This window comes from Peromyscus californicus, unplaced genomic scaffold, assembly GCF_007827085.1.
Source record: "Peromyscus californicus insignis strain IS unplaced genomic scaffold, ASM782708v3 Scaffold_7__1_contigs__length_154581171, whole genome shotgun sequence".
Lineage (NCBI taxonomy): Eukaryota > Metazoa > Chordata > Mammalia > Rodentia > Cricetidae > Peromyscus > Peromyscus californicus.
Window position 1 is genome coordinate 128,177,515 of NW_026294595.1, and position 22,305 is coordinate 128,199,819.

Sequence of the window (22,305 nt, forward strand, 5' to 3'; positions counted from 1 at the left end):
TTTATTTTTAGTGTTGCTGAAATTTACTGCACTGAGCAATAACCTTGTGAGGGAGCATTACACAAAATCATCTAGGTATCTGGTATTAAGTACATGTACTTGAGTCAGAAAGACAGGGAGAGTTCTTGTGATTGACAGGACACAGCATCCACTCGTAGAACCTGGGTCTGCCCAAGAGGGATTGCAAGGGCATTCAGATGCAGAAAAGGAACATAGAAAAGATTGGCAGAGTGATGTGGGAGCCACAATTCTACCCTACTTACTGAATGATCATAAGCAGCTGTGTTTATCTCTGAGTTTCCAAATGATGAAATGGACTAGCCTATGCAAACACTATTAGCTTTCCCACCAGAACATTCTCCTATTCATCCATTCTGGGTCTTCTTCCCAGCTCACACTGAACCCACTATTTCATGCCAGCTTCAAGTTCCACAACTCTGGGTTGCCACAAGGTCATCATCCATCACTGCCACTCAAGCAGGCTCTTTGACCTTTGGGTTGGAGTATCTTGGCTAACCTTAGGTATTTTCTTTGGAGTCTCCTTAGAACATCCTGAAATGAGGACTTGCTTCTCATGTTGTGACCACTATATAAGGGCCACTGTGACCCCAGCATCCAAGAAGACAGTGCAGAGAAACAAGTATTTTGTGTGCATCCTCCTCCAAACCAGTAAGTACCCTTACCAATGTAAACCCCCACATGAGAGTCTTCAGGAAGCTTTGGAGCAAAAAGCAGAGAGAAGGTGCTGTTTGTGATAGGGAGTTTTGACACAAACAGATTTGAAGACAGAAGATATTGTGTCAGATTAATGACAACCGAGGTTCATGGTTCTGTTGACTGTTCAGACTTTATTCATCAATGACTTGTCTCAGTGTATGGAGAAAGTCTTCTTCCTGGAGTCTAGGCTCAACAGTGACAAAGGCCATAGCTGTTTCACTAAGGACAGTGTGGCCCCAAACTTGGTGGAGCCTGGTATTGGGAGCCTTGAACTGTTCTCTGGGGAGGGGTCTGAAACTGGCTTCATGGAAGGGGTGAAGTTTCCCTGAACAAGAGAACAGAGTTAGGTAATAAATCAAGGAGGAAATAGGTCTCAAGCTGCGAAGGCAGCAAGCACAAAGGACCTGAGCATGAAGAGCTTGGGACAGCTTGTCTCTCCAAGCCTGACCCTCCACCCCCTTGCTGTGTCTCTAAAGTTTCTCTCCCTCCCAACCTTGACAGCTCATCTCCACAACAAACCAACTGTTTTTCTCAGTTATTATTGTATGTAGCTGTGTCTATTATTTTAAAATTCCATATACAAACTAGTAAGTTTCACTGGGTGTTTTCCTACATACTTAGTTCCTTTCTCTGTCTCCCTCCCTGCTGTCCTTACCTATACCCATCCCTTGCTAATCTCTACCTCCTTCTTTTTATTTTCATGTCACATGAATTCTTTGCTCACATCCCCTCTCTTCTCATTCCTTAGGATTTTTTCTTCTCTCATGGTCTCCTTATCTTATGACCTCACATACATTCAACACATTCAAATACATATATATATATATATACACATATATGTATGTGTATATATATGTACACACATGTATACAAATTTTAATCTTATTTGTACAAGACAGAAAACAGAATATTTTGCCATTTTGAAATTGGATAATCTTGTTTAGCCAAATGACTTCCAGTTCCATTCATTTCCTTGAAATGTTATGTATGTTATGATTTCATTTTGCTTTATGGCTGAATAATATTCCCTTGTGTACTTGGCCTCAATGGTGGCCATCTCTGCTGGTTCCATTTCTTACCTACTGTGAACAGAAGCACCAGTGTCTTGTTGGAAGGTCAAGTGTGAGAGTGGCAGGTGTTCAATGTGGATTCTTGTTTCCTTTTCTTCCTCTATGACAATACAGGTGTCAGGACCAAAGATGTTCCAACTTGGGAGCCTTGTTGTCCTTTGCGGCCTGCTCACTGGGACCTCAGCATCACTTTCAGGTAGTGTTGGCACTAACCTGAATAATTTGGACATTCTGAATTCTGTGTCTGGAAATAGTCAGTAAAGTTGCCACCAGCTAGTTCTAGGAGTAACCCTAATAAACACTACACCTGCAATAGCGGAGAGTGCTGGGAGGGGGCAGTGTTGTCCATTATTGGTGGCTAACTGAGAAATGTGCAGCCTTTCAATTCCTGTCACTCACTTATATTTTTAGACATGAACAATTTGTTGATATCATATCCTAATAGAGTCTTGCCAGTATATACACAGGATAAAATCTTCAAAGGGAGATTTCAAAATTTCTAAAGTTTGCATTTTAAATTATTTAAACTGTTGACAAATATTTCCCTATTCACTTTCTCTAGCAGTTTGAGGGACCCTGTCTCCTACACTAACTAATCCCTTGCACTAATCAGAATACCTTTAACTGGTTTGCCATTATCAGACATAATAGGATGTGACTCATTGCAGTTTGCATTTCTCTAATTCTAACCATCCTCTCATTTTTCACAACTTTACTACTCGTTTACATAATTTAACATTATAATATTGTGTCAACCTTATTAGCATGTGTTTCTGTAATTTGCTTGACCTTTTCTTGTTGATCTGTGTTGAATGGCTGGAAATGAAGGGCACACCTGGCTTAGTTGTCCATAAACTCCTCACTGTCTATTTAATGGCACCTCTGTATTGTGTCCCAGGAGACCAGCTTCCATGCTGTAGCAAGACTTTTAGACTTTTTCTGAGGGCCTTTTAGAATGAGAATAAACTCACATGCATTCTGATGTTCACTTTCTTTATTCTCTCATGTTGAATCTCTCTTTCTTTGTTATATATATATATATATATATATATATATATATATATGAGAGAGAGAGAGAGAGAGAGAGAGAGAGAGAGAGAGAGAGCAGAAAATCATTCAGGCAATATAAAAGTTACAATGGAAGATTACATTTCATTTGATAAGAAACAGAGCCATCCCAATAACACACAAGTAGTAAATCTCAACTTCTTAATTGGTGGGGCTGTAATTTAAAGCTCCAGGTACAAAGAGAGAACCAGTTATTTTATTATGTAACTAAAGAAATAGCCTTTTAAAATATTTTTAAGGAATTATAAAGCTAAACTATTGAGGAGTCTAAAATAAGGAAATTGTGCAATATATTCTATATTTCTAACTGTAATAAATATTTTAAACTAACATTTCATGATTAACAGTCATAAAAATGTTCGTTTCTTTCGGGCTAGAATTGTTTATGGAGAGAGGGACTGCAGCAGTGCTGTGGGACTGGGAAAGTACACCCAGGAGAGGTTGTAGCTGGGAGTCCCCCTCCCCCCTAGATGTATGGGCTGTAAGGTGAAGTCAGGGGCATTGTTCCAAGATAAGCTTACTCAGCATTCTCCAAGGGACAGTAACATTAAAAGCATTTTAAATCTTAACATGTATTTTTCTGTCCTGTGTGTGACTTTAGACCATAAAAAAGGGAACTTGAGGCTCTTTCTCAGGGCTGTGAAGTCAGGTTATACTCTGTAGCCCTGGATAGTTGGAAAAAATTTCTCCTCCGGAGTCTCTGAACAAAAGCTGTTTGTCTCTAGTCCTCAGTGAATCATTCCCTGTCCCTCACACAAATTTCAGGACCCAACAAAAAAAAAAAAGTTAGTTTGCTGAGTCTTGTATCATAAAACTGAGGTTTGGAATTTGTGCAGAGAGTCAATAACTGTCCTAGATAACAGCTAGACTTAGCAAGAGGGGCTGGCACTGCAATTAGGTTGCTTTGTACCTCTAACCATGGTTCAACCAATCAGACAGCTGGCTATATGGCCTTGTGAACTAGACTGCTTTCCTGGGAACGTTTATCTAAAAACCCATTAGCACTGCACCTGGTCTAATCTGAACTTACTTTGAGGTTTTACATCAGCTAGTAGTATGAAAACTGTCTTATTAACTGGAAATACAACTATTTTCCTGTGTCAGCCTGAGATGTGGTATAAAACAGGATCTAAGTATCTCACAGTTCTCATGGAACAATAGGCCTATTTATGAAGCATATTTTTATTCATCAAAATTATACAGCTTAAGAAGGAATTATCTTCCTGACAATCTACAGATACAAATGTGCCCAATAGATGGAATATATGTTCATGAGGAAAACACACTTCCATACAGGCTGTGGGGGAAATCCCATAGCTGTTTAGGGGAAAATTGTAATAGCACATGAGAAAATTACAGACAGAATCAATCAATAGTCAGTGTCCATGGCCTCACTGTCCATGCCTTGTGAAGTTTTCCCATGAGAGAATTACTCATCTGGTGGCTTGACACCTTGAATATTAGTTGCCATCTGCTCTATTATGCCATGGACCTTGGCACCACTTTTCTCTGCTCAGAAGAACTAGGCTAACTGACAAGCAGTTTCTGCAGGAACAGGGAAGCTCTGCACATGTTGCCTTCAAACTTCGTCAATGTTTAGGCAACTATCAAATATTAAAAAAGGAGCCAACTCCTCATTCCACAGCTAGGGAATGAGAAAAGCAGAGAGAAAGGGGTGTCAGGTTAAAGGCCACATAGGGAGTTGTGTGGTGAGATGAAGCTATCTAAGCAATGCTAGCGAAGGTGGCCTTGTGTGCATCATTACAATAGGTAGATCCTGTTAGCACAGATCCAAGACATAGAGTATTGAAATCACATCTGTTTTATTAAAATTGTTTTTAAGATTTTATTTTTATTCATGAGTATTTATCTCTGTGTGTATATTTGTGTGTGTGCCCCCAGAAGCCAGAAGAGGGTATCAGATGCCCTAGAGTTATAGATGGTTATGAACTGTCCATCTTGGGTGCTGGGTCCTAAACTCTAGTCTTCTGTAAGAGAAACAAGCACTGTTGAGCCAACTCTACAGTCTCACTGCTGCATTGAAAACATAGATCATATATGGTCATACTTCAATGCCTTTCTTAAGAAATTCAAGCCCACTTGCATATTTTTGTATGTATGTATGTATGTATGCATGCATGTATTACAAAGTGCCCAGTGGAAGATGTGGAACCTTTAGACAGCACTTAAAGATACTCAATACAGAACAGGAAAGCAGTCTACAGAAACAAAGGCTAGTCCTCACAGGTGCATGAAATTACTTTAAATAACTTAAAAATTATTTAACTTAAAGTTAAATAAATTTATAAATTAAATAATTTTAAATAAATAAAGCTGAATGATGAACTGAAACATCACTGTACAAGTGAGACAAAACAGTTATGACATCACGATTCTAATCTAAACTGCTTTACAACCAAAGAAATGAAACAGGTTACAAACTGTGGAGAAATTAAAAGGCAAAACTGTTTTACAATCAATATTTTAAAGTATCATTTTAAGTCATGGCTCATTTTAAAAATGGGGGTGTTTTGTTGTTGCTGATTCATTCTATTTTATCTCTGATTAATAATTTATTTGTTTCATAGTAGAGATATTTTCTCCATATATATCCCTAATACTTCACACATGCAGTCTGGCATATGACACCCATTCTATGCATTTCCCGGTTGCTCTCTGAGATCTTCTGTTAGGACACTCTCCTGCTCCAATGTCATTTTCTCTGGGACAAATTCCAAGCTGTCATTTTGGGACTCCTATTTCCCACTTTCAATGGTTGGAGCAATATTTGCCCTCTATGTTTTTTTTCCTGGTTCTAGATTTTTGCATTTCTTGGTTTATTCTCTCAAGTGTTTGACTAAGTTTTTCAAACTCACATAACAATCTCATTAAGAGCAACAGATCCTCAAGTCACCCCTGAAAACAGGCATACACAATCTGCTTCCATTGCTTGGACAATTGATCAATTTTTTTTTTTGTTTGTTTGTTTTTTTTAATTTATTTTAATTTATTTTGCAATACAATTCAGTTCTACATATCGGTCACGGATTCCCTTGTTCTCCCCCCTCCCGTCCCCCTCACCTTCCCCCCAACGCCCCCCCCCATTCCCATCTCCTCCAGGGCAAAGCCTTCCCCACAGACTGAGGTCAACCTGGTAGACTCAGTCCAGGTAGGTCTAGTCCCCTCCTCCCAGGCCAAGCCAAACAATCCTGCATAGGCCCCAGGTTTCAAACAGCCAACTCATGCAATGAGCACAAGATCTGGTCCCACTGCCTGGATGCCTCCCAAACAGATCAAGCCAATCAACTGTCTCACCCATTCGGAGGGCCTGATCCAGTGTGGACCCCTCAGCCATTGGTTCATAGTTCATGTGTTTCCATTCATTTGGCTATTTGTCCCTGTGCTTTATCCAACCTTGGTCTCAACAATTCTCGCTCATATAAACCCTCCTCATTCTCGTTGATTGGACTCCCAGAGATCCACCCAGGGCCTAGTCATGGATCTCTGCATCCAGATCCCTCAGTAGTTGGATGAGGTTTCTAGCACAACAATTAGGGTGTTTGGCCATCCCATCACCAGAGTAGGTCAGTTCGGGCTGTCTCTCGACCATTGCCGGCAGTCTGTTGTGGGGGTATCTTTGTGGATTTCTGTGGGCCTCTCTAGCACTTTGCTTCTTCCTGTTCTCATGTGGTCTTCATTTACCATGGTCTCCTATTCCTTGTTCTCCCTCTCTGTTGTTGATCCAGCTGGGATCTCCCGCTCCCCCAAGCTCTCTTTCCCTCGACCCTCGCCTTTCATTACCCCCACTCATGTCCAGGCTGTTCATGTAGATCTCATTCCATTTCTCTGTCATTGGGCGATCCCTGTGTCTTTCTTGGGGTCCTGTTTTCCGGGTAGCCTCCCTGGTGATGTGAGTAGCAGACAATTCATCCTTGTTTCATGTCTAGTATCCTGCTATGAGTGAGTACATACCATGTTTGTCTTTCTGAGTCTGGGTTACCTCACTCAGGATGATTTTTTCTAGATCCATCCATTTGTCTGCAAACCTCATGATGCCATTGTTTTTTTCTGCTGAGTAGTATTCCATTGTGTATATGTACCACATTTTGTTTATCCATTCTTCAGTTGAAGGGCATCTGGGTTGTTTCCATGTTCTGGCTATTACAAACAATGCTGATATGAACATAGCTGAACAAGTGCTCTTATGGTGTGGTTGAGCATTTCTTGGGTATATGCCCAAGAGTGGTATAGCTGGATCTTGGGGGAGATTGATTCCCAATTTTCTAAGAAAGCGCCATATTGATTTCCAAAGTGGTTGTACAAGCTTGCATTCCCACCAGCAGTGGAGGAGAGTTCCCCTAGCTCCACATCCTCTCCAGCATAAGGTGTCTTCAGTGTTTTTGATCTTAGCCATTCTGACAGGCGTAAGGTGGTATCTCAGAGTTGTTTTGATTTGCATTTCCCTGATGATTAGGGATGATGAGCAATTCCTTAAATGTCTTTCGGCCATTTGAGTTTCCTCTGTTGAGAATTCTCTGTTTAGTTCTATAGCCCATTTCTTAATTGGACTGTTGGGCATTTTGATGTCTAATTTCTTGAGTTCCTTATATATTCTGGATATCAGTCCTCTGTCAGATGTGGGGTTGGTGAAGATCTTTTCCCATTCTGTAGGCTGTCGCTTTGCCTTGTTGACCGTATCCTTTGCTCTACAAAAGCTTCTCAGTTTCAAAAGGTCCCATTGATTGATTGTTTCTCTCAGAGTCTGTGCTACTGGTGTTCTATTTAGGAAGTAGTCTCCAATGCCAATGCGTTCAAGACTACTTCCTACTTTCTCTTCTAGCAGGTTCAGAGTAGCTGGATTTATGTTGAGGTCCTTGATCCACTTGGACTTAAGTTTTGTGCACGGTGATAGATATGGATCTATTTGCAGCCTTCTACATGTTGATATCCAGTTTTGCCAGCACCATTTGTTGAAGATGCTTTCTTTTTTCCATTGTGCACTTTTGGCTTCTTTGTCAAAAATTATATGTTCATAGGTGTGCGGATTAATGTCAGGGTCTTCAATTCGATTCCATTGGTCCACATGTCGGTTTCTATGCCAGTACCAAGCTGTTTTTATTACTGTAGCTCTATAGTAGAGCTTGAAGTCAGGGATCGTGATGCCTCCAGAAGTTGTGTTATTGTACAGGATTCCTTTGGCTATCCTGGGTTTTTTGTTTTTCCATATGAATTTGAGTATTATTCTTTCCAGGTCTGTGAAGAATTGTGTTGGTATTTTGATGGGGATTGCATTGAATCTGTAGATTGCTTTTGGTAAGATTGCCATTTTTACTATGTTAGTCCTGCCTATCCATGAGCATGGGAGATCTTTCCATTTTCTGACATCTTCTTCAATTTCTTTTTTCAGGGACTTAAAGTTCTTGTCATATAGGTCCTTCACTTGCTTGGTTAGTGTTACCCCAAGGTATTTTATATCACTTGTGGCTATAGTAAAGGGTGATGTATCTCTGATTTCCTTCTCCACTTCTTTGTCCATTGTATATAGGAGGGCTACTGATTTTTTTGAGTTGATCTTGTATCCTGCTATGTTGCTGAAGGTGTTTATAAGCTGTATCAGTTCCTTGGTGGAATCTTTGGGGTCGCTCAAGTATACTATCATGTCATCTGCAAATAGGGAAAGCTTGACTTCTTCCTTTCCAATTTGTATCCCCTTAATCTCCTTATGTTGTCTTATTGCTCTGGCTAGAACTTCAAGTACTATATTGAATAAGTATGGGGAGAGTGGACAGCCTTGCCTCGTTCCTGATTTTAGTGGAATTGCTTTGATTTTCTCTCCATTTAATTTGATGTTGGCTGTTGACTTGCTGTAAATTGCCTTTATTATGTTTAGGTATGTTCCCTGTATTCCTGATCGCTCTAATACCTTTATCATGAAGGGGTGTTGGATTTTGTCAAATGCCTTTTCTGCATCCAGTGAGATGATCATATGGTTTTTTTCTTTGAGTTTGTTTATATGGTGTATTACATTGACGGACTTTCGTATGTTGAACCACCCTTGCATCCCTGGAATGAATCCTACTTGATCATGGTGGACAATTGTTTTGATGTGTTCTTGGAGTCTGTTTGCCAGTATTTTATTGAGTATTTTTGCATCAATGTTCATGAGGGAGATCGGTCTGTAGTTCTCTTTCTTTGTTGTATCCTTGTTTGGTTTAGGAATTAGGGTAATTGTAGCCTCGTAGAAGGAGTTTGGTAATGTTCCTTCTGTTTCTATTGTGTGGAACAATTTAGAGAGTATTGGTATTAACTCTTCTTTGAAGATCTGGTAGAATTCTGTGCTGAAACCATCTGGTCCTGGGCTTTTTTTGGTTGGGAGACTTTTAATGACTGTTTCTATTTCGTTAGGGGTTATTGGACTATTTAAATAGTTTATCTGGTCTTGATTTAACTTAGGTATGTGGTACCTATCCAGAAAGTTATCCATTTCTTTTAGGTTTTCCAGTTTTGTGGAATAGAGGTTTTTGAAGTATGACCTGATGATTCTCTGGATTTCCTCAATGTCTGTTGTTATGTCCCCCTTTTCATTTCTGATTTTGTTGATTTGGATGCTCTCTCTCTGTCTTTTGGTTAGTTTGGATAAGGGCTTGTCTATCTTGTTGATTTTCTCAAAGAACCAACTCTTTGTTTCATTAATTTTTTGTATTGTTCTCTTTGTTTCTATTTTATTGATTTCAGCTCTCACTTTGATAATTTCCTGGCGTCTATTTTTCCTGGGAGACTGTGCTTCTTCTTGTTCTAGAGCTTTCAGGTATGCTGTTAAGTCTCTGGTGTGAGATTTCTCCAACTTATTTATGTGGGCATTTAGTGCTATGAATTTCCCTCTTAGTACTGCTTTCATAGTGTCCCATAAATTTGGATATGTGGTGTCTTCATTTTCATTGATCTCTAGGAAGTCTTTAATTTCTTTCTTTATTTCTTCCTTAACCCATTGGTGATTCAGTTGGGTATTATTCAGTTTCCATGAGATTGCAGGTTTTCTGTAGTTTTTGTTGTTGTTGAAATCCAACTTTAGACCATGGTGGTCTGATAGAACACAGGAGGTTATTCCAATTCTTTTGTATCTGTTTAGATTTGTTTTGTGGCCAAGTATGTGATCAATTTTAGAGAAGGTTCCATGGGGTGCTGAGAAGAAGGTATATTCTTTTTTGTTAGGATGGAATGTTCTGTAGATATTGATTAAGTCCATTTGAGTCATGACATCAGTTAAGTCCTTTATTTCTCTGTTAAGTTTCAATTTGGGAGATCTGTCCAGTGGTGAAAGTGGGGTGATGAGGTCTCCCACTATTAATGTGTGGGGTTTTATATGTGATTTAAGCTTTAGTAATGTTTCTTTTACATATGTGGGTGCCCTTGTGTTTGGGGCATAAATATTCAGAATTGAGACTTCATCTTGGTGGATCTTTCCTGTGATGAGTATGTAATGCCCTTCTTGATCTCTTTTGATTGATTTTAGTTTGAAGTCTATTTTGCTGGATATCAGGATGGCTACACCCGCTTGTTTCTTAAGACCGTTTGATTGGAAAGTCTTTTCCCAGCCTTTTATTCTTAGGTAGTGTCTATCTTCGAATTTGAGATGTGTTTCTTGTATGCAGCAGAAAGATGGGTCCTGCTTTCGTATCCATTCTGTAAGCCTATGTCTTTTTATAGGTGAATTAAGTCCATTGATATTGAGGGAAATTAATGACCAGTGATTGTTCATTCCTGTTATTTTTTGGTGGTGATGTGTGGGTACTTCTATACGTTGGGGTTTACTGCTGTGGCTTTATCTGTTGCCTGTGTTTTCGAGGGTGTATCTGACTTCCTTAGGTTGGAATTTTCCTTCTAGTGCTTTCTGTAGGGCTGGGTTTGTGGATAAGTATTGTTTAAATCTGGCTTTGTCATGGAATGTCTTGTTCACTCCATCTATGGTGATTGAAAGTTTTGCTGGGTATATTAGTCTAGGCTGACATCCATGGTCTCTTAGTGTCTGCATTACATCTGTCCAGGTTCTTCTGGCTTTCAAAGTCTCCATTGAGAAATCAGGTGTTATTCTGATGGTTTGCCTTTATATGTCACTTGGCCTTTTTCCTTTGCTGCTCTTAATATTCTTTCTTTATTCTGTACGTTTAGTTGTTTAACTATTATGTGGCGAGGGGACTTTTTTTGGGGGTCTAGTCTGTTTGGTGTTCTATAAGCTTCTTGTATCTTCATAGGCATTTCCTTCTTTAAGTTGGGAAAGTTTTCTTCTATGATCTTGTTGAATATATTTTCTGTGCCCTTGAGTTGGTATTCTTCTCCTTCTTCGACCCCTATTATTCTTAGGTTTGGTCTTTTCATGGTGTCCCAAATTTCTTGGATATTTTGGTTCATGACTTTGTTGGCTTTAGTGTTTTCTTTGACTGATGAATGTATTTCTTCTACTGTATCTTCAACGCTAGAGATCCTCTCTTCCATCTCTTGCATTCTGTTGATTATACTTGCATCTGAAGTTCCCAATCGTTTTCTCAGATTTTCTATTTCCAGCATTCCCTCTGTTTGTGTCTTCTTCATTTTTTCTATTTCCCTTTTCAGGTCTTGGACTGTTTCCTTCATTTGTTTCATTGATTTTTCTTGATTTTCTCTCAGAATTTTATTGTTTTCTTTCAGGACTTTATTGATTTCTTCTAATTTGTTTGCCCTTTCCTCTAGTTGTTTACAGCGTTCTTCACATTTTTTTGTCTTTTCCTCTACACAAGCCTCTAGCTTCTTCATGATGTCATTCATAAGGCTGTTTTCTTCTGCTTCTTCCAATTTCTGATGTTCAGGTCTAGGTGTTGGAGGAGGGCTAGGGCCTGGTGATGCTGTATTGCTGTTCATTTTGTTGTATATGTTTCTGCCTTGACGTCTGCCCATCCCTTGTGCTTCGTTACTGGCCTTATCCGCACACTTGGTTCAGCCAGACCAGTGTTCCAAAAGGGAAGTCCAGAGCAAGATGGGAGCTGGGGGCCGGCCTCTAAGTCTCAGGAAGAGGCTTGGGGCTCAGGCGGATGGGTGTGGGGACAGGGCGTGGAGACTGCAGGGCCTGCCAGGGGTCTTGGAGAAGGGGATCCTTCCCGGTGGGGCTAGCAGGGAACCTGCCCGGTGGCCAGAACCTGGGGCCAAGTTGGGTAGGTCTTCCCTGGAGTGGCTGGTGCCCAGGGATGGGGTCTGGGGCAAGGAAGGGTACTCACCAGTTTTCCAAAAGGGAAGTCCGGAGCAAGATGGGAGCTGGGGGCCGGCCTCTAAGTCTCAGGAAGAGGCTTGGGGCTCAGGGGGATGGGAGTGGGGGCAGGGCGTGGAGACTGCAGGGTCTGCCAGGGGTCTTGGAGAAGGGGATCCTTCCCGGTGGGGCTAGCAGGGAACCTGCCCGGTGGCCAGAACCTGGGGCCAAGTTGGGCAGGTCTTCCCTGGAGTGGCTGGTGCCCAGGGATGGGGTCCGGGGCAAGGAAGGGTACTCACCAGTTTTCCAAAAGGGAAGTCCGGAGCAAGATGGGAGCTGGGGGCCGGCCTCTAAGTCTCAGGAAGAGGCTTGGGGCTCAGGCGGATGGGCGTGGGGGCAGGGCGTGGAGACTGCAGGGCCTGCCAGGGGTCTTGGAGAAGGGGATCCTTCCCGGTGGGGCTAGCAGGGAACCAGTTTTCCAAAAGGGAAGTCCGGAGCAAGATGGGAGCTGGGGGCCAGCCTCTAAGTCTCAGGAAGAGGCTTGGGGCTCAGGCGGATGGGCGTGGGGGCAGGGCGTGGAGACTGCAGGGTCTGCCAGGGGTCTTGGAGAAGGGGATCCTTCCCGGTGGGGCTAGCAGGGAACCAGTTTTCCAAAAGGGAAGTCCGGAGCAAGATGGGAGCTGGGGGCCAGCCTCTAAGTCTCAGGAAGAGGCTTGGGGCTCAGGCGGATGGGCGTGGGGGCAGGGCGTGGAGACTGCAGGGTCTGCCAGGGGTCTTGGAGAAGGGGATCCTTCCCGGTGGGGCTAGCAGGGAACCTGCCCGGTGGCCAGAACCTGGGGCCAAGTTGGGCAGGTCTTCCCTGGAGTGGCTGGTGCCCAGGGATGGGGTCCGGGGCAAGGAAGGGTACTCACCAGTTTTCCAAAAGGGAAGTCCGGAGCAAGATGGGGATCAATTGTTTTTGATAAGTGATCAATATTAATATAAAGTCAGTCTGGAAACAGCGCATGGACCCAGCTGTGTGGACACATTTCCTAATCTTAGGAATCTCAGGTTCCTCTTCTGTACAATGAAGATGGTAGCAATCCTTTCTCACTGAGCTGCTGCAGAGATTGAATGAAACAACTCAGGGAAACTGACTTCTTTGAGACTAGGAGGATGGGAGCTCATTCCCCAGTGGTGCAGGCACTGTTTGATGACTATTTTTTGACAAATGTTCTTAAGAACCTGAAGTCTGACTGTGACTTTTCTGACAGAGTGCATTCCGAAGCAGAATGTGAGCATCAGCTTCATTCGAGAAATTGAGATACAGAAAGAGACAATCAACAAAAGAATTCAAGTATTTTTGATCTCGCTGGATCACAACAGATTTAACTTCTCTCTGTCTCTGAGTGATATGATGTAAGTTTGTGCTTCTTTCCTCCCAGAAAAGGAACTACCCCTCTGTGGAGGCCAGTTCAGTGTCAAAGACTGATGGATAATCCTTGTCTCCTCCAAGGAGCTGAGGACTTCTGAGACAAGGCACATTAGAGCTTGAGTAAGTTTGAGGCAGAGCTACAGATCCAGTTTGGACAGTTCACACATCTGTTTTCCCACAGTCTGTAATTTAGGGCTCAAGGTGAATGTTTCATTTGTCCCCATTTCCACCTGCATGGTGGTACCTAAAGCCTTTCTCTAAGAATAACACTTTCTTTCTTCAAATTTAGCCTGAAGTAAAAGTCCAAGTTCCTTTGAGGGACAGGAAGCTGGAATCCACACCTCATTATTGCCAAGTAGTGACTTTCTGAGTCACACAGTCCTGGGTTCAAGTTCTGACTCTGCTGCCTATTGTTTCCTTTGTCTGTGACTGTCCTTGAGAGTGTAGAGGCTCACATTTCTGAACAGGACATAGTGAGGACATGAGGGTGGTGAGGAGACTTCAAATATTGCAGGAGGGATGACTAGAGAGCACTTGTGGTTTGAGCAGGATTCGAGTCGATGGATGGAGAACAAGGGACTTGCAAGCTGAACTGTCTTCCAACGACAATAGCCCTGAGATGAAGATGTCCCTGGCTGTGGATGTTTCTGTGCATATGTGAGTAGATGTCACTTGGATTTAGAGGGTGCGGTGACCTGGTCATTTTGAGTAGGCACTTCATTCCCAGGTACTTCATGACCTCTGCCCTCCGTTTCCTAATCTGTAAAAGTGGAGACCTACTGAGGCCTAAAAACCCAATCTTTAAAGTATTCTAGTGAAAACAGGCCACGTGAAATCTCTTTCAAAAGAATGCCCTATGCAACATACTTCTGTGTGTGTTGCATGTTTGTATATGTGTGTATACGGACTCACATATATATTCACAAGTGATGGTGGAGGTCAGAGGCAAATATCAGGAATCTGCCTCAATCTTTTGCCACATTAATTTTGAGATGTGATTTCTCATAGAAACTAGAACTCAGAGATTATGGATAGACTAGATGAACAAGAAAAATACAATTAAAATTTTTAATTTAAAAAGAGAGAGATAAGGAAATGACCAAGTCAAGAACTTGTGCAAGAGAGTTTCAAGGACTGGAGTTATATTTCAGGGGAGCACTTGTCCAGTATATGTGAGAGCCTGGTTCCCAACATCAGCAGTGGGGGGCATAGGGCCTGTATGAAGTCCATGCACTTATGAAGCCGTGAGCTGTGAGATCTTGGGTACTTACTTAACCTCCCAATGCCCAGGTCTTCTCACTCTGAAAGAGTGTGATTTATCTCCTAGCACTGTTGTAGTGATTAAATGGGTTAAACCACCTGTAACACTTGAAATGAACACAGGTAATTTGTGTCAGGAATGTTAGCAATTATCTTCATTCTTAATGTAATGCCAAGTAAAAAGCTCACATGTGCTGAACATGCATGACCTAGAGAAATATAATACAAATGTGTAAATTTTATGGAGAATATATAACATGTTGATATTATCCAGATGTTATTGACAATGCCTTTAGACATATATCATTGCATCCACTCAGAAGATGAAAACCAGGGCAGCCTGCAAAGCCTTCTAATCCTGTGTTCAGTGTGACTTTTATTTTCTGCAGGCCTGATGATACTCCTGTGGACAGCACCACCACTGCCTTGAAACTCCGATGTTCATTAAGGATTGAAAGAGAGAGCCAGAAGAACCAGCCCTATGTGACCATGTGGAAATGCTCAAATGAAACAATGAAGGACATCTCTGGTTCATCAGGCAGGTAAGTCTCATCCATCTCAGCAGACTGGGCTCTCAGGGAGGCTTTAGGACCCGACTTTAATCCTGTTCCTACACCTGGTAAGCAGCATGGTGGAACACACAATCAGACTAGACTAAAGGATCAACTCTGTCTCTACTATCAGTGCTGTCACTCTGAAGCTTTTGAGGCCTCAGTTTCCACATCTGTGCATTAGAACAGTAGAGACCTGCACTTATCAGCTTCTGGGATAAAGACATGAGAAAAGACACAAGTTTAGCTGAGAGACTGGAACATGCTAAGGGCTCAAGAGGCATGAAATCCACACTGAGTCTATGGACTGTTCCATTCTATTGCTGAGGCAGGAGGATGGACCCCTCCAGCCATAATCATGCATTTGCTTACAATAACTTTCAGCTGGGTCAACGTACCTTGTGCATCTGAAGATGTTAACATTTCTATTCACCTTGAGGTGAAAATTATTTGCTTGCATGGGCCCTAATTGCATGAATTACTCTCTACCCTCTGCAAAATTCTACAGTGAGATCTTGGCATAGTAGTCCTGACATTTTCGATCACTGATCTCTGTTGATCTGCAAAGTCTGCATCTTGAATTGAATGCTTGGAAAAGAATGTTTGTCTCAGGCACAAGGTGGGGACAGGTGATGCTACCCAGTGTCTGAAAGAGGACACATCACCTGCACGCCTAGGGCTGGGGCTGGGAAACCTTGGTCAGGAATACAGGGATGGCCTCTGTTTCCAGACTTGATGACCATGCCCTGAGGTCACCCATCCTCCCTCTACAAAAGATCTGATCTCAAATCAAAGACAGGGCCACAGTTTTGGCATGTAATTAAAGACCTTGATCAAGCTGGACACTCCCCTGCCAAGCAGAACCAGGAAACTCATGTTGCTCCTCTGGGTTTGAATCCCTATGACCATGAAGACTCTCATAAACTCTCTCCCCTCACCCTCTTTTAAACATATTGTCTTAAGGTTTGTGCCTTAGACAAGCATTTTCCTTAGACAGGCCCTTGGCATGGAAGTTGTGTTTATGTAAAACATCTCTCTCCTTACTCAAACTCACTGAATCTTTTCACCTTTCAGGGACTTTACTAGCTTTCTCCTTTTTTCTTATAAGAATATCCTCTTGTCCTTCAGAGTACTTGTCTCTGTTGTCATTGTGTACACACACATTTTGTGACAGGGTCTCACTATACAGCTCTGGTTAGCTTTAATCTCAGAGATCTACCTGCCTCTGTCTCCTGATTGGTGGGGTCATATTTGGGTGACACCAGACCAAATATCACACTGTCTATTTAACTCGACCTGTTCTTTGTTTATTTTTGTAAGGAAGGAATGGGTGTCTGTGTGCGGGCACACATGCGCATTGTCAGTGCCTGGAGCTCACCAAGTAGGCTAAGCCAGCTGAGGAGTCTCTCCATGTCTGTCTTCACTGCTCTGGATTACAAGTGTTTGCTCTCCCCTGGCTTTTCCTTCTTTCCTGCTTAATAAGATCCTAGAGATGGAACTGGTGTCCTCATGGCTACTAGGAAAATAATGTGTGGACTGAGATATCTCCTTGGTCCCCTTTACTAATTTTGCTAGTCAAATATCTGCTATGTGATTGTACTAAGCTCGAAGAATGACTTGGTGAAAACACGTAGGATCTCTGTCTCTTTAAACATATCCTGAGCACACGGTAGGCAGGGGAGTATTTGCTCTATCAGTGAATTCAAGGAAAATGAAGAGCCCTACACATACCATCATACTTAGCAGGGCACAAGGAGAGCACACCCTCCCTTCAGTGAACACTCAGGATGGGAAACTCAGGGGATAACAACTGGATGAGAGTTGAAGGGGAGGAGGCAGCCTAAGTGAGACTTGTGTATGAAGGAAGTATAAGGTTGAATCTTTTTTTTTTTTTTTTGCCAGGTGCCCCAATGCTCATCCTGGTGCTATGTAGGTAGGGGCTGAGTGAATGATGCTGTATCAGGGCTATGATGTGCATCCAGGCACTGAGAAAGTAGCTACTTAGGCATGAGGTGCTCAGAAGCTCAGTGATGGTCCATACTGACATGGGCCACTGGGCAACAATAATGTGACCATGGAGAAGAGATGTGACTCACCTGACCTCCAGAGGACTCTCAGCTGTGCTGAAATATTAACCAAGCTTTGTAAGTCCCTCCTTTTGTAGACAAAACGTCATGATGTACAGCGTCATGGACAGAGTATCTAGCTCCTTGACAGAGAGAGTGTCCCTTGTGATGGAAAAACAAGTGAGTCCTCCAACAGCTCTGGGTACCTAGAGCTTGGTCTGGGCAGGAGAGGTATCTGTAGGTGTGGCTGTGTGCTCAGGACACTGTCTCCTGTGAGGTGCAGATATCTATTTGGGAGGTCTGTGGACACCTACTCCCTCCATAGCTGGGCTGCAGAGAGAGGAGGCAGAAATCACAGATGATGCCTTCCTTGAGCTGTTAACACATCCATCACCACTTGTGATCTTTAAGCTAATGTTTTATGTGATCAACACACTTTTATTAAAATGACTGTTGAAGCACCTGTGAATGAGAAGCTACAGGGAACTGGGAATTGGAGCTCCCCAAATGCTTAAGCCTTCTGAGGGGCTTGAATTTACAGGGTTCAGGAATTTAAAGTTGAAGGAGCCCAGGGTGTTAAGGTTCTGGATGCTAGATCTCCAGATCCTGATCTTCTGACATCCTGAGGTAGTGGGTACTCACCTGTGATTCTGGCTGCCACGATTCCATAGTTCCAGGTTGCTAAGGTTAACTGTTCTCAGGTCCTGGAAATGAGCCCCTCTGTCCGGTGAGGGTGGGAAGTGTGTTGTCAGCAAAGTCTCTTCTGTTTTCCTTCTCCCTCACCCTCTTGCTTTTCTACCTTCTCTCTGCCTCTCAGATAATTTGACTGAGTGATGCTCTTTTCAAACTGCTTAGTCAGGCCATCATCTGTAAGTCACACCCTGGGGACTGGAAAGCCTTCCAGGGGCTAAGACAACAGCTTTGGAGTTCCCCAGTCAGGGACCTTGCATCCTGACCAAGGGAGGCTTTAGTATCTCCTCCCCTCCCTGGAGGCCTCTTTTGAGCCCTTTGCTCCCCATGATTGACAAGGTAGCTGGGGCAACGGACCCTGGAGGTGGTCCTTCTATGGAAATGTCCCTTTACACAGTGCTTCTGTGTCTTGCACCTACTACCTCATTGGATCCTCAAGAGAGTCTGTACAGCGGCCACTGTCCTTGCACAGCTTGAGATAAACAGTGACAATCCTGAGGTCACATAATTGTCACAGTAACAGGCTGGAGGGAGGTAACAAGTTGGAAGGGTTCTCTGTTCAATTTTCCATGGGAAAGACAGAGGCTGATCTTGACCTGGTTCCTTCAGCTGATCAACTGATGGAAGACAACCAGCCTCCATCTGAAGAGGAGGGAGCAGAAGGAGGAATGTCGTGACTCCATGCTGGTACAGTGTCCTCGTTACTTTTCTACTGCTGTGACAGAACAACATGACTGAGGGAAATTATAAAATAAGACACTTAATATGGGTCTCACAGTTCCAGAGGGTTAGACCATCATGGTGAGGAGCATGGCAGCAGGCAGGCAGGTATGGCACTGGAGCAGTAGCTGAGAGCTTATATCTGGAGATACAAGTACCAGACAGTGAGATTTAGAAGAGCATGGCTTTTGAAACCTCAGACCCCATCTCTAGGGACACACCTCCTCTAACAAACCATACCTCCTAATCCTTCACAAACAGTTTTCTAACCTGGGGACCAAACATTCCAATATATGAGCCAGTGGTGGCAGTTCTCATTAAACCCCACAGGTAGACTCTGCAGCCTGTCACAGCAGCCCATCAGGAAGCCAAGGCCAGGCTTAGGCTTCTGCTACAAGAGAAGAGAAACTGAGACCTGATTCTGACTCCAGGATCTTGAGTACACCCTGGACCCTGAGCCTGGAACATGACCCAAGACTGAGCTGGGCTCTTTGATTCTCAAACATTTTACAGGGAGTTAGTGACTGAGCTCTAACTTTGTGCACAGACACTTGACTGTGGACTGAACTCTCACCCTGACTCGGAATGGATTCCACTCAATCTTTCCCACCATCCACTACTCCAGAAGAAGGGATGAGGAGGGGTCAGGCTCAGGTGCCAGAAGTAGACCACAGATCCACAGTGCCTCTCTTTTCTCCATGGCCTCAGCCATATTGGGCATTGTGCAATGAGTGAGGACAGCAGGGCCAGGCCAGTCTGTGTCCAATCATTGTCTGTGAAAGCCAGCTCCCACTGTGGCTGGGACCGCCAGTGTTCTGAAGCCCTGTGTTCTCATTCCAGGTTGGTGTCCAATGGCTTCATCTGACTCCCTGTGGCATTTCTCTCCTGAAAGTGAGACCATCATCACACCAGGTCTGCCTGAGCCCACCTGTAGGACCCCCCTCACTCTGCTTCCCTCAGAGGTCCCCACACCTGCTATCATCACCCCATCATTAGAATCCTAACTGCACCCTGGTGTGTGGCTTGTTCTTGCAATAGGAGTTGTAGGCAGGGTGTGGGTATGTGTGGGGTGAGATGGCAACTGAATGGCTGAGGCGGATCCAGAGCTGGAAAGGCCATCAGGGCATACTTTACAGCTTTCCTTATGCATAGAGTTGTGGAAGCATGGAGATGATAGCCACACTGTTACTGTAACTGTGGCAGGACTCCAACCATCCAACCACACATGCAAAAGTACATATTGGCAACGTAGATTGTCAACGTAGATACCAGGCGGTGAACAGGGTCATGCTGGGAGACAACCTCACTCAGAGCCTTGCCATGACTCTTCAGTGGTCCTGAGGACTGGTGCAGGGTGAGGACCACCCTGTTCTGTGAGTCCCAGGAGCAAAGACAGACAGATTCAATGGCTCACTGGAGATTTTCAATGAGAAATTCATCCCACCACACTTATAGCCCAGCCTTTGTCTCAAACAGAAAAGTACTTTACATTCTAAAAGACTTCCCGGACACAGAGAGGAATGTCCTTTCCAATGTGATTTCAGACCTGAGATGTCCTGTGAGAGCCCAACCTCTCCCTTTGTGCTTCCTGTGTAATGTAATTGCAGATATTACTGTCCCCCATGTGTACAGCCTGCCCAGTGTGAGGACAGTGCTATGTAATGTACTTGCAGACATTACTGTCAGCCGTGTGCACAGCCTGCCCAGTGTGAGGACAGTGCTATGTAATGTAATTGCAGACATTAGTGCCAGGCATGTGCATAGTCTGCCCAGTGTGGGGACATTTAATTGTGTTCCACACCTGTTTTCTCTGCACGTGGATAGCAGGGAGGTGAGGAGCAGTTTCCTGTCCCACTTCACAGAGAAGAAAGTCGCTCCATCCTAGGCCATGCAGCAACAGTGGTAAAAGTGAGGATTTAAACTCATGTCCTCCCAGTCCCAGAAACAGGCTCTGACCAGAACACTCCAGTTCCCCTCACCACCCTCCCGGTACCCCATACACTTCCTTTTTCATCATGCAAACAACATCCAGGTACAAGGAGTTAGTTAACTCATTTAGCAGCTAAGGCAACTGATGTCATCACTTCCAAATCCAGCACCCCCACGCTGTGTTCCTGGTGTATGAAAACCCCTCTTAACCAGATTTCATCATCACCTTTGGCTCTGTGCCCCATAGCTGGGAACTGGGTTTCATGGGTTTGTAGAACATGGTGGCATGCAGACAGTTAGAATCTGCATACAGAAGAAAGCCTTGGCAAGGCCACAGCGGGCTGTGACTTCCTGAGCTCCCAGAATGACAAGGTCATAGCACCCTTTGCTGTGGCCACCTCACATTGAGGACAGGCCCCCAGGGCTTGTTAGATTTCACTCAAGCTCCCACCTGTCTCTGTGCTCTTCCGACTTCACATGGGTTCAAGGCTTGGAGACCAATTCAAACGATGGCCCCTATGGAACAAACAGATGTACAACCCTCAGGAGAGGCTTGCCCTGCAAGCTGCCCTCAACCTGATACAGGTGGAAAGACCCAAGCACTGGGATTCTACTCTGTGTGACCTTGGTAGTGATGGGCCTCTGAAAATCCTGTTTCTTTCACTGGAAAATCAGGTTTTCAAACTACCTTCCTGACAATTAACAGGCTCAGAAAAGAAGCATATCAAACCTGCAAGTAGGCCAGCAGCACATGGCTGCCTCTTCCCTCTGGGTGGACGAGTACTGCTCACTGCTGCCCCCAGGAGGTTGTGTCCTGGAACAGCTGCTCCTATATTCAGTCAGGGTGCAAGTCCTCCCTACATTTTCATCTCAGTAAAGCCCCTTCCTGTATGAATCTCCTTCAAGGACACTGGGACACAACAAAAGAGGAAGCAAGACAGCTCCTGGTGGCAAAAAGAGGACAATGGTCATTGCCAGTTGTCTATTTGTAGAAACATGTGCTTCCTCAGTCAAAACTATGTCGAGCTGCACACATGAGGCGTAGGGTTTGGAGATAGAGTTGGGGCTCTGAAATTCAGAGTGTGGTAGGCTTGCCAAACATGAGATGGAGGATATCTGTCACTCCTATAGTCCAGCTGTTTCTTTCCCTAACATCTGGGAGGCAAGAAACCAGATTTAGACAGAGTCTACAATCTGCATAGCCTAAGAAACATTGTACTTTTATTTTTGTTTTTATTCATTATTCTGTGATTGTATGTGTACAATGTTCATATCTGAATACAGGTACATGTGTCACCATGTGCCTGATAAGGTCAGAGGATAACTTTCAAGAATTGTTCCCACCTTCCACCATTCTGTGAGCTCTGAAGAGCAAACATGGGTCATTAGCCTTCTCTCAAGAAGAGACACAGGCTATGTTGCAAGAAATTTGATTACACCATAGAGTGATAGGTCATTGTGATTTGTTTAATAAAAAAATTAATGTTCAATAGCTAGGTAGATGGAATAGGTGGGACTTCCAGATAGAGACAGCTCTGGAAGAAGCAATTAGTGGTCACAGCCAGAAGCAGAGGAAACAGGACATGCAAGAAGAGAGGTAAAA

General features: G+C 43.6%; 1 pseudogene; it reads left to right on the forward strand.

The window, feature by feature from the left end:
• The window catches only part of LOC128101008 (BPI fold-containing family A member 2-like), a 91,569-nt pseudogene extending 71,931 nt beyond the window's left edge, over nt 1-19,638 (forward strand).
• Nucleotides 19,639-22,305: the final 2,667 nt, after the last annotated feature.